Genomic DNA, 9,943 nt, shown 5'->3' with positions numbered 1-9,943 from the left:
AGAAAATGAATAAAAATAAAATAAAAAATGAATGAAGTAGCAAAGAAAGAAATAAAAAAGAGTTGAAAGGATAAACTAAAGTTGGGTTTTCAAAAACATTTTTTAAAGTACAAAATCACTAGCAAGCCTAATTAAGTATAACACACACATGTATACATATATGAATATAGAAGCGGCTAAGGGAATTTAAAAATAACATAATAACATCATGGCAACTAATGTGCAGATTCACAGGAAGATGGCAATCTATCAAAACAAATTACCAGAATTGTCTCTAGTAGAAGTAGAAAAGCTGAACTGACCAATAATCAAAGATTTTAAAGACTATTAAAGAACTACCATTAAAACATGGCATAGGTCTCTCTCTCCCTCCCTCCCTCACAGACTCTCTCCCTCTCCCTCTCTCTACCTTTATTCTTATGTTGGTTCCATGCCTTCAGGTCACATAGTCTCTTTGTGACGAGAAAGAAATCCACTGACATCCTCAGGGGCAACCTCACTGACAGCCTGCACCTCATTCCCTCGTGAAACGTAAGAAAGAATAACATCCATCTTGCTAATTATAATAATAATAGTAATAATAATAGCAACAATAATAAAAACTCCCAGCTGATTGGCCAACTTCAGTCACGGGTCCATCAGTCACAGGATTGGCCTGGCCCAGGCCATGCTTCACCTCTCCATGGCTTAATGCCTGGGGCACCACGTTTGGTGAAGTGAAGTCGCTCAGTCGTGTCCGACTCTTTGCGACCCCATGGACTGTAGCCTACCAGGCTTCTCCATCCATTGGATTCTCCATGCAAGAGTACTGGAGTGGGCTGCCATTTCCTTCTCCAGGGGATCTTCCCGACCCAGAGATCGAACCCAGGTCTCCCGCAATGCAAGCAGGTGCTTTACCCTCTGAGCCACCGTTTGGTAACTCTACCCAGATCACATGGAGCTGGGAGGAGTTATGCAAAGAAATAAAAGCCAGTGGAGGACTACAGTCCACTGTAGGTGCTCCAGAACTTTCAGACAGTGAAAACAGGAAGGAACAAGTGGCATGTGCAATAAATTGGAAAGTGGCATGATTAATGGTGACCTTGTATCAGACAAAGCCATATAGTATAGCTAAAATTTAACCGGCTATCATCTCAAATATCATCTATTTAACATTTGACAAACATCTGCGGAACACTCACCTTGCTCCAGGCACTGTTTTAGATATTGGGGAATCAGTAAGGAACAAAAGACCCAGAGTATCCAAAAATGTGTCTTCATGAAGCTTATGTTTGGTCTGTAGAGTTATGTGACCATAAGAACATGACAGAATGAACAATCCCATCCAGTTCAAAGGTCTTTCCTGTAAAATGGAAAATCATGTTTACATATCTTAAGAGGAAAAAAGAAAGCAAAATTCAGCCTCAGCCTGAATGGTCGTGCGCTTTTTTTTTTTTTGCTGCACCAGTGAAAGCGAGGAGTCCTAACCACTGAACCACCAAGGAATTCCTGGGAGTACATTCTTTGGGGAGTAAAAAGAGTTAGATAATATAAGGAACTTGAATCCCGGAAATAGCCTACTTAGACGTTCCCATGTTTTAAGTCTCAAAGAGGCAATTCAGTGTTGTTTTTAGGAACAAGGATTGTTGGTTCAAATCCCAGCCTCACCACTCACTGGCTGGGTGACCTGGGACAGATTCCTTATCTTCTCTGTGTCTCAGGTTCCTCATCTATAAGAAGTAAATAAAACATGTACTTTTCTAATGGAATTGGTCATTTAAAAAGTATTTCCTGAGTTCCCACCAAATGCCAGGCATCATTCTAGGCATTTAGGAGACACTGGGGAACAAAACATCATGAAGTTAACTTCCCCACCTGGTGGGGTTTTCAGGATCTGTAAGACAGCTCCCAGGATATGGCTCAGAATATCATGTATAGCCCTTGAGAAGGAACTAAAAGTCCTTGACTACGTTTAAGGAGTACAGTATTGTTATTTGATCTCCTTTGACTGTTTTCCTTTGTTTGCACATGTTCTCATTTCTCTGATTAAACTTATGCTTTGGCTGAAGTTTTTCCACAGACAAAAGGCAGGCTGAGGACACGGGGGTTGGGGGTAGGGATTACAGTGTCCTAATCCATTATATGTATTATGTTGAGCACAGAATGTCAGTGGGCGAGGCAGAAGCAGGGAGACCAACGAGGAAGCTATTGCAACAATCCAAGTGATAGGTGATGGTTCACACAAGGGTGAGGAAGTGGAGATAAGAAACAATGGCCAAATTCTGGGTATATATATATTTTTTTCTGGGTATATTTTGATGGCAGAACCAGTGGAATTTCCCAGTTGGAAAGAGAGGAATCCAGGGTTTTCAGTCTGAGAAACTAGAAGGATGCTCATCAACTGAGGTAGGGTGGAGGGGGTGGGGACTTGGGTGGAACAGTCTTTGGGAATGAGGGAAAGATCAGGAATTCAGTTTTGAATGTGTTCAGTTTAAGATGTCTGCTAGACCCCCAGTATAAATATTGAGTAAATATGTGGCTGGATACGTGAGCATGTAGTTAAAAAGGGAGTTCTGGGAAGACAATATAACTTGGGATTCATGGGTGTGTAAATAAATGTATTAAGACCATGGACCTGGAATGGGAGCATCAGGGGAATGAGAAGACACAGGGAAGAGAGGAACAAGGCCCAAGCCTGCAGCACTCGATGTGAGAGAAGAGAAGAGAGACGAACCACAAAAGAGACAGAGTTGGGATGAGCAGTGAGGAAGGAGGACACACCAGAAGCAAGGAGGTCCTAGAAGTGGTGTCTTCAGGAAGACAGTGATTAGTTGTGTCAAATGCTGCTGATGGGTCCGAAAAGATGAACAAAAGTGGAGTACTGGGAGAGAAGGATGTCCGGGAACAGGTTGAGAGGAGAGGAGTAGAGATCAAGGGCAACAACGCTTTAGAGGAATTTGGTTGCAAAAGTGAAATTTTTTTTTAATGGGCTAATCTGAGACTTCCTTGGTGGTCCAGGGGTTGAGGATCCCCCTTCCCATGGAGGAAGCACAGGTTTGATCCCTGATCAGGAACCAAGATCCCACATGGACAACTAGTCCCATGCACTGTAACTACGAAACCCTCGAGCCACAACTAAGACCCGTTGCAAGCCAAACAAATATTTAAAATGAAAAAATAAAAAAGCAAAATGGGCTGATAGTTAGCAGAGAAAATATGGCTTTTAAAGAAGATTTGTTTTTGTCTTACTTTGTAAGATGGGCCTGTTTCTGATGGAAATAATCCAGTGAATCATTGCGAGACAGGTCACTGACTGAGACTGATGTGGGGAGGAGGTTGAAACAGAATGCATGAAATAGTCACTTATAAGCATGTGAGAGTGAAGGGTCCATTGCCATACAGTGTGACTGACAGGCAGCCTTCAGGGCCCGCTTGAAGTCTGTGGTCAAGAATTGGTGAGAATTAAATGAGCTAATACATAATATATGAAAAGCACTTAGAACAGAATTTGGCACATAGAAAATGCAATGTATTAGCTATTATTGTTTAAAATGAAGTGCCGAAAGGTCTAAGAGAATTAGAACTATAGCATTAATAATGCTGTGATAAGACGAAATCTACTCATATTTGGTATTTTATGTGTTTGGAAGGTTTAAGAGCACTTGGTCTATTAGAATGACAAATTAACTGTGTAACTCTAGCATAAATGTGTAATGGAGTAATTGATTAAGATGTATGATTGTCAGAAATTTTACTAAACTAACGCACAATGCTGGAACATCAAAGTGAGTTTTTGGCTCACCATATTTATTAGTTTAATTTTCTAGATTGATAAGAATTATTTTGCACTTACGAAGGTTTTGTTTGTTAAGTGAGAAAATTTGAATGCTTAAAAAGAAGTCAAATCTATTTAAATTTATCAACGCAGTTTTATGTTGGTGAAGGTGTTTAATTAACTGAGCTCATAAACAGGATCAAACATTATTCAAAGTCTCCTTAAAAATTATTCTTAAGATGTGTTCAGGTTATAAATAGAATAATAAGGTTTGTAAGCTGAACATAAAAGCCTGAGAAAGAACCAAAGTCTAAGAACCTGTAATTTTAATAAACTGACTCCATTTTTAAAACCCAAAATAGACCTTTTAAATAGTCTTCTCTGCAGACAAAAATCATCCTCAAGGGCACCAGAGAACAGTATCAACAAATCCCAGGGACAGCTGCTGCTCATGGGAGAAGCGATCAGAGCCAAAGACAAAATACCTTGCTGGGGAGGGTCCTGTAGAGAACTGAGCGCCATGAGTGGGCACGGGGTGGAGAAGGAAGGGAACGGGGGTGGAAGGAATGGAAGGAGAGAGAGGATGCTTGCCCAGCTAGGATGGAAGTTGAGAAAGGCTGAGTCTTCAAGGCAACTGGGAGGTGTGAGTGAAGTCGAGAAAGGCTATCTCAGGTATGAGATTTCTTCATGTGAACCCCTTTTACATTACTCAGGACGCGTCAGTACAAATGGAAATTGCTTTTTTTTTGGTGGCTGAACAGCCTTTGTGCGAATGCAATCCCAGGTCACAATGGACCCACACGTAGGGCCTGGCTTAGGAGAATCTGAGGTCTCCAGGCAGAAAGTTGACTGTTGCAATGATCCCTGCAACTGTTTGCTGGCAAAAGCTGCTGAACTTGAAAGGCACATGAGACATGGGTGCCAGAGAGGGGCTCCTGCTGTGGGCAGAGATATTTTCTGAGGCTTTTCTTCAGCGTGGAAGGAGTCATCTTCAGGACCATTTTCCCTTTGCCTTATTTCTGGTTCATCCAATAGCCTCTGGGTTTTGTTTTGTTCCAGTTTGGTTTTCAGATGTTGTCTGTTTAGTGTTTACTATGCGTCAGGCATTGTCGTCAGTTCTATCCACAATCATCTTGTTAAAACTCTCTTAAGAAACTGGAGATGACGGGGCGGAGGGAAGGATGCCCAAGGTCGCTGGCTAGTTAGCCTCGCCCTCCAGCCCAGACTTTTCCACCACGCCGCAGTGTCTTTCACTGATGAGGTTTGGCTCCCAGAGACCTTGACACCAGGCTTAATGATGGCAAGTCTGAACCTCATTCTCCTAAGGTATCACAAGGGAATGATGCCGCCTACATGTCAGGCAGTTACGTCAATTAACAGGGATAATTGTATCAGGCGAAAGAGAAAGAAGGAAATATTCCTGGTTTTCTTTACAAAACCCCTGTGCTCTAAACTCAAGGACAGTGGAGCAAAGGAAGAGAATAGAACAACTTCACTTACTCATATTGATGCAAAACTGCTGAAGAAAATTGTGGCACAATGAGAAATGTGATATTTCTTGGGCAACTAAGCTATACACTGAGTTTATACTTTTAAAAATATTAACAAAGAGGACTAATAGTGTGTTAAAAGAGGAATATGCTGTGATCAAGAGGTATTTATTATAGGAATGTTAGGATAGTGCAATATTAATGTCTATTAATACAATTTATTCTGAAAAATAGACCAAAATATTGGTTTAAAAGGAAAATATAGCTCTTGGGGGTATTGTTTACAGAAATAAAAAGAGATAAATCAATATTAGAAAATTTATGAATATAATCTATCTTATTAATAAGTAGAAAAAGAAAATGATATAATATTATTAAAAGATAATGAAAATATATTTGATATATTTTATATCCATAACTAACTATCTTAAATCTTAGTAAAACAGAAGTGATACCTTCAAAGGATTATTTTTTTTTAAATGTCTCAAACCAAATTTAAGCACTGTGCTTCATAATGAAGCTCTAAATATAAAGAAAAATCAGAAATTATATCATGACTCTTCATTAATGGAGTTCTGAAAATACTTATTAATTTGATTAGGGAAACACATGAAAAAGAGTGTAAATATTAGAAAAGAGTAGGCAAAGTAATCATTATTTAGAGTTAATATGATTATTTATCTGGAAATCCCCATAAAATCCATTAAAAATATTGAGTCCAGCCTAGAGATTATCATACTAAGAGAAGTAACTCAGAAAGAGAAAGACAAATACCATATGATATCATTTACTTGTGGAATGTAAAATACTGTGGGATGCAAAATGAACACGTCTATGAAACAAAAAAAGACTCACAGATATAGAGAACATACTTGCAGTTGCCAAGGTGAGGCAGAGGGTGGTGGGTAGAATTGGGAGTTTGGGATTAGCAGATTCAAACTACTACATATAGGATGGATAAGCAACAAGGTCTTACTGTATAGCACAGGGACCTATATTCAGTAAAGTGAAGTAAAGTGTTAGTTGCTTAGTCATGTTCAACTCTTTGCAACTCCATGGACTCTTCTGTCCATGGAATTTTCCAGGCAAGAGCACTGGAGTAGGTTGCCATTTCCTTCTCCAGGGGATCTTCCCAACCCAGGGATTGAACCCGGGTCTCCAGCGTTGCAGGCAGATTATTTACTGTCTGAGCCACCAGGGGAACCCAATATCTTGTGACAAGTCATAATGGAAAAGAATATGAAAAAGAATGTATGTATATGTATAACTGAATCACTTTGCTGTATAGCAGAAATTAACACAACATTGTAAATCGACTATACTGCGATACAAATTTTAAAAAACTATACTTCAATAAAATAAATCTAAAAATAAATTGAGTCCCAGAACATGGCCAGTTTACAAAATAAGTATACAAGAATCAAATAAAAAGCAGTTAGAAATTACAATGGGGAGGAGTTCCATTCACAATATCAGTAAAGACATAAAGTAACTAGAAATACTTTCTGGCGGAAAAAAGTCTATTGAGGGTCATGGAAGAGAACTTGGAAACTTCTTCAATAGAAACACTCAATATTTAAAATCCAACTATTTTCCTCAAATTAATGCAAAAATTCACACATTCAAACTAAAATCCCCAAAGACCTTATCTTCAAATTTAACAAAGCAATTTTGATGGCAATTTGAAGAATAAAGCTATAATAATATCCATGGAAAGTCTGAAAAATAAGAGAAAGGACTTGCCCATCCATTAAAATATTACCTTTTGGAAGTTAAAACAGTATGGTACTGGCAGAGATGTTTTTAATTGTGCCTGGGATTTTGTATTAATCAGGTATGACAGGGTGATAGATGCAAGCACAACTGCCTTTGAAAGAAGAGTTTATTATTTACAGTTCCCAAGAGGAATGGGCATGCCAGGCCATGCCAGGACAGGTAAGGAAGAAATCCAGGTAGGTCAGGAGGAAGGAAGAACAGGAAACCACAGGCCAGGTCCTTTATTGTGGTTTTCATGGGGTAAACAACTAAACAGGTTTAAGATTGATCAGTCTGAAAAATTTCAGCTGCTCTGGGAATGGTCCCTAGTTGTCTGGTACATGACCCTAGGGTGATTTAGGGCCAGGAGAATGCCGGCCTGGTGAGAGAGGTAGAGAATGTGATGGTGGATGTGGGTTTTGGATTGGTTGCTTTGCATGTTGTTGCTGTTCAGTTGCTGAGTCATGTCCAACTCTTTGTGACCTCATGGACTGCAGTATGCCAGGCTCCTCACTCCATTATATCCTGGAATTTGCTCAAATTCATGTCCAACTCTTCCATCCATACATGACTACTGGAAAAACCATAGCCTTGACTAGATGGACCTTCGTCAGCAAAGTGATGTCTCTGCTTTTTCATATGCTGTCTAGGTTTGTTACAGCTTTCCTTCCAAGGAGCAAGCATCTCTTAATTTCATGGCTGCAGGCACTGTCTGCTGTGTTTCTAGAGCCCAAGAAAAGAAAATCTGTACTGCCTCCACTTTGTCTCCTTCTATTTGCCACGAAGTAATGGGACCAGTCAAGGCTATGGTTTTTCCAGTAGTCATGTATGGATGTGAGAGTTGGACTGTGAAGAAGGCTGAGCGCTGAAGAATTGATGCTTTTGAGCTGTGGTGTTGGAGAAGACTCTTGAGAATCCCTTAGACTGCAAGGAGATCCAACCAGTCCATTCTGAAGGAGATCAACCCTGGGATTTCTTTGGAAGGAATGATGCTAAAGCTGAAACTCCAGTACTTTGACCACCTCATGCGAAGAGTTGACTCATTGGAAAAGACTGTGATGCTGGGAGGGATTGTGGGCAGGAGGAGAAGGGGACGACAGAGGATGAGATGGCTGGATGGCATCACGGACTCGATGGACGTGAGTCTGAGTGAACTCCGGGAGCTGGTGATGGACAGGGAGGCCTGAGATTCATGGGGTCGCAAAGAGTTGAACACGACTGAGCGACTGAACTGAACTGAACTGAATGGGACCAGATGCCATGATCTTAATTTTTTTAATGCTGTGTTTTAAGCCAGCTTTTTCACTCTCCTTTGCATATGTGTGCTTGCAGGCAACTTGTGTTTACCATCTCTAGGAGTTAGCCTCTCTAGCCCTGGGAGAGGCAGTCTCTTCAGGATTAATAAGACCCCAAGATGTCAGAGCATCCTGAAATATAGAAAAAAAAGTTTTTAAATGATCAGTAGAGCACAGTAGACAAATGACAATGAAACAGAATAGAAAGATGGGACCAAAGTATGTAAAATAATTTTATATGAGGGAATTCCTTGGCAGTCCAGTGGTTCCCTGGTGGCTCAGATGGTAAAGCATTTGACTACAATGTGGGAGACCCAGGTTTGATCCCTGGGTTGGGAAGATCCTCTGGAGAAGGAAATGGCAACCCACTCCAGTGCTCTTGCCTTGAAAATCCCGTGGACGGGGGAGCATGGTGGGCTGCAGTCCACGGGGTTGCAGAGTTGGACACGACTGAGCGATTTCACTTTCACTTTCCAGTGGTTAGGACTTGGTGCTTCCACTGCAAGGGGCCTGGGTTCCATCCCTGGTTGGGGAACTAATTTTCTGAAGCCACATGGCATGGCAAAAAAAAAAAAAAAAATTGATGTGATAAAGATAGTTTTCTAAATCATGATAAATTGTTAGATTATTCAATGAGTAGTGCTGGAACAACTTCCTAACCATTTAGGAAAAAATTAAATTAGAACTGTATCTCACAAAATAAACATGAGATGGCTTCAAAAACAACTTGACCAAAAATCTGTCACAGAATTTGAGACCCACTAAAATTTTTTTCTTAATTTAATGAGAAAAAAATCTAAATGAAATGATAATGTGTTAGAAACACGAACAGGTGAACATTTTTTATAACCTTGGGGCGGGGAGAAGTTTGTCAGCAAAAACAAAGAATGCCTATGCAATATTTGGGACATCCTTGAGAAGCATTTCTTCTTTATCTGGAGTTCATATTAACTGTGGAGAAGGAAATGGCAACCCACTCCAGTACTCTTGCCTGGAAAATTCCATGGACGGAGGAGTCTGGTAGGCTGCAGTCCATGGGGTCGCACAGAGTCAGACACGACTGAAGTGACTTAGCAGCAGCAGCAGCAGCATATTTTTATTTACTGAGTCTAGCAACCTGGGGTGGAGAAGGCAATGGCAACCCACTCTAGCACTCTTGCCTGAAAAATCCCATGGACGGAGGAGCCTGGTAGGCTGCAGCCCATGGGGTCACTAAGAGTCGGACACGACTGAGCAACTTCACTTTCACTTTTTACTTTCATGCATTGGAGAAGGAAATGGCAACCCACTCGAGTATTCTTGCCTGGAGAATCGGCTTGCCTGGTAGGCTGCTGTCTGTGGGGTTGCACAGGGTTGAACATGACTGAAGCAGCAGCAGCAGCCTGGGGACAGGAGACTTTTCTAAAAAGAAGAAATAACCAATCAACTGGACTGACAATCAACTAAGTGAAAATAAAAATAATGAGAAGGCATGTTAACCTATCAGGCAGATGAAGAGTAAAAAATGGCCAAATCCAGTACTGGTGGAAGGTGTGGGAAAAGAGGCAAGGCCACACCAGCCAGCCCTTTGACTCTTGTTTCCTCAGTGGTTCCAAATCCACAGAGACCTGGCACTTGCCATCTGCTTCCTCACCCTCCTTCCTTGACCC

This window comes from Ovis canadensis, chromosome 2 (assembly GCF_042477335.2).
Source record: "Ovis canadensis isolate MfBH-ARS-UI-01 breed Bighorn chromosome 2, ARS-UI_OviCan_v2, whole genome shotgun sequence".
NCBI lineage: Eukaryota > Metazoa > Chordata > Mammalia > Artiodactyla > Bovidae > Ovis > Ovis canadensis.
This window is presented reverse-complemented; position numbering follows the sequence as displayed.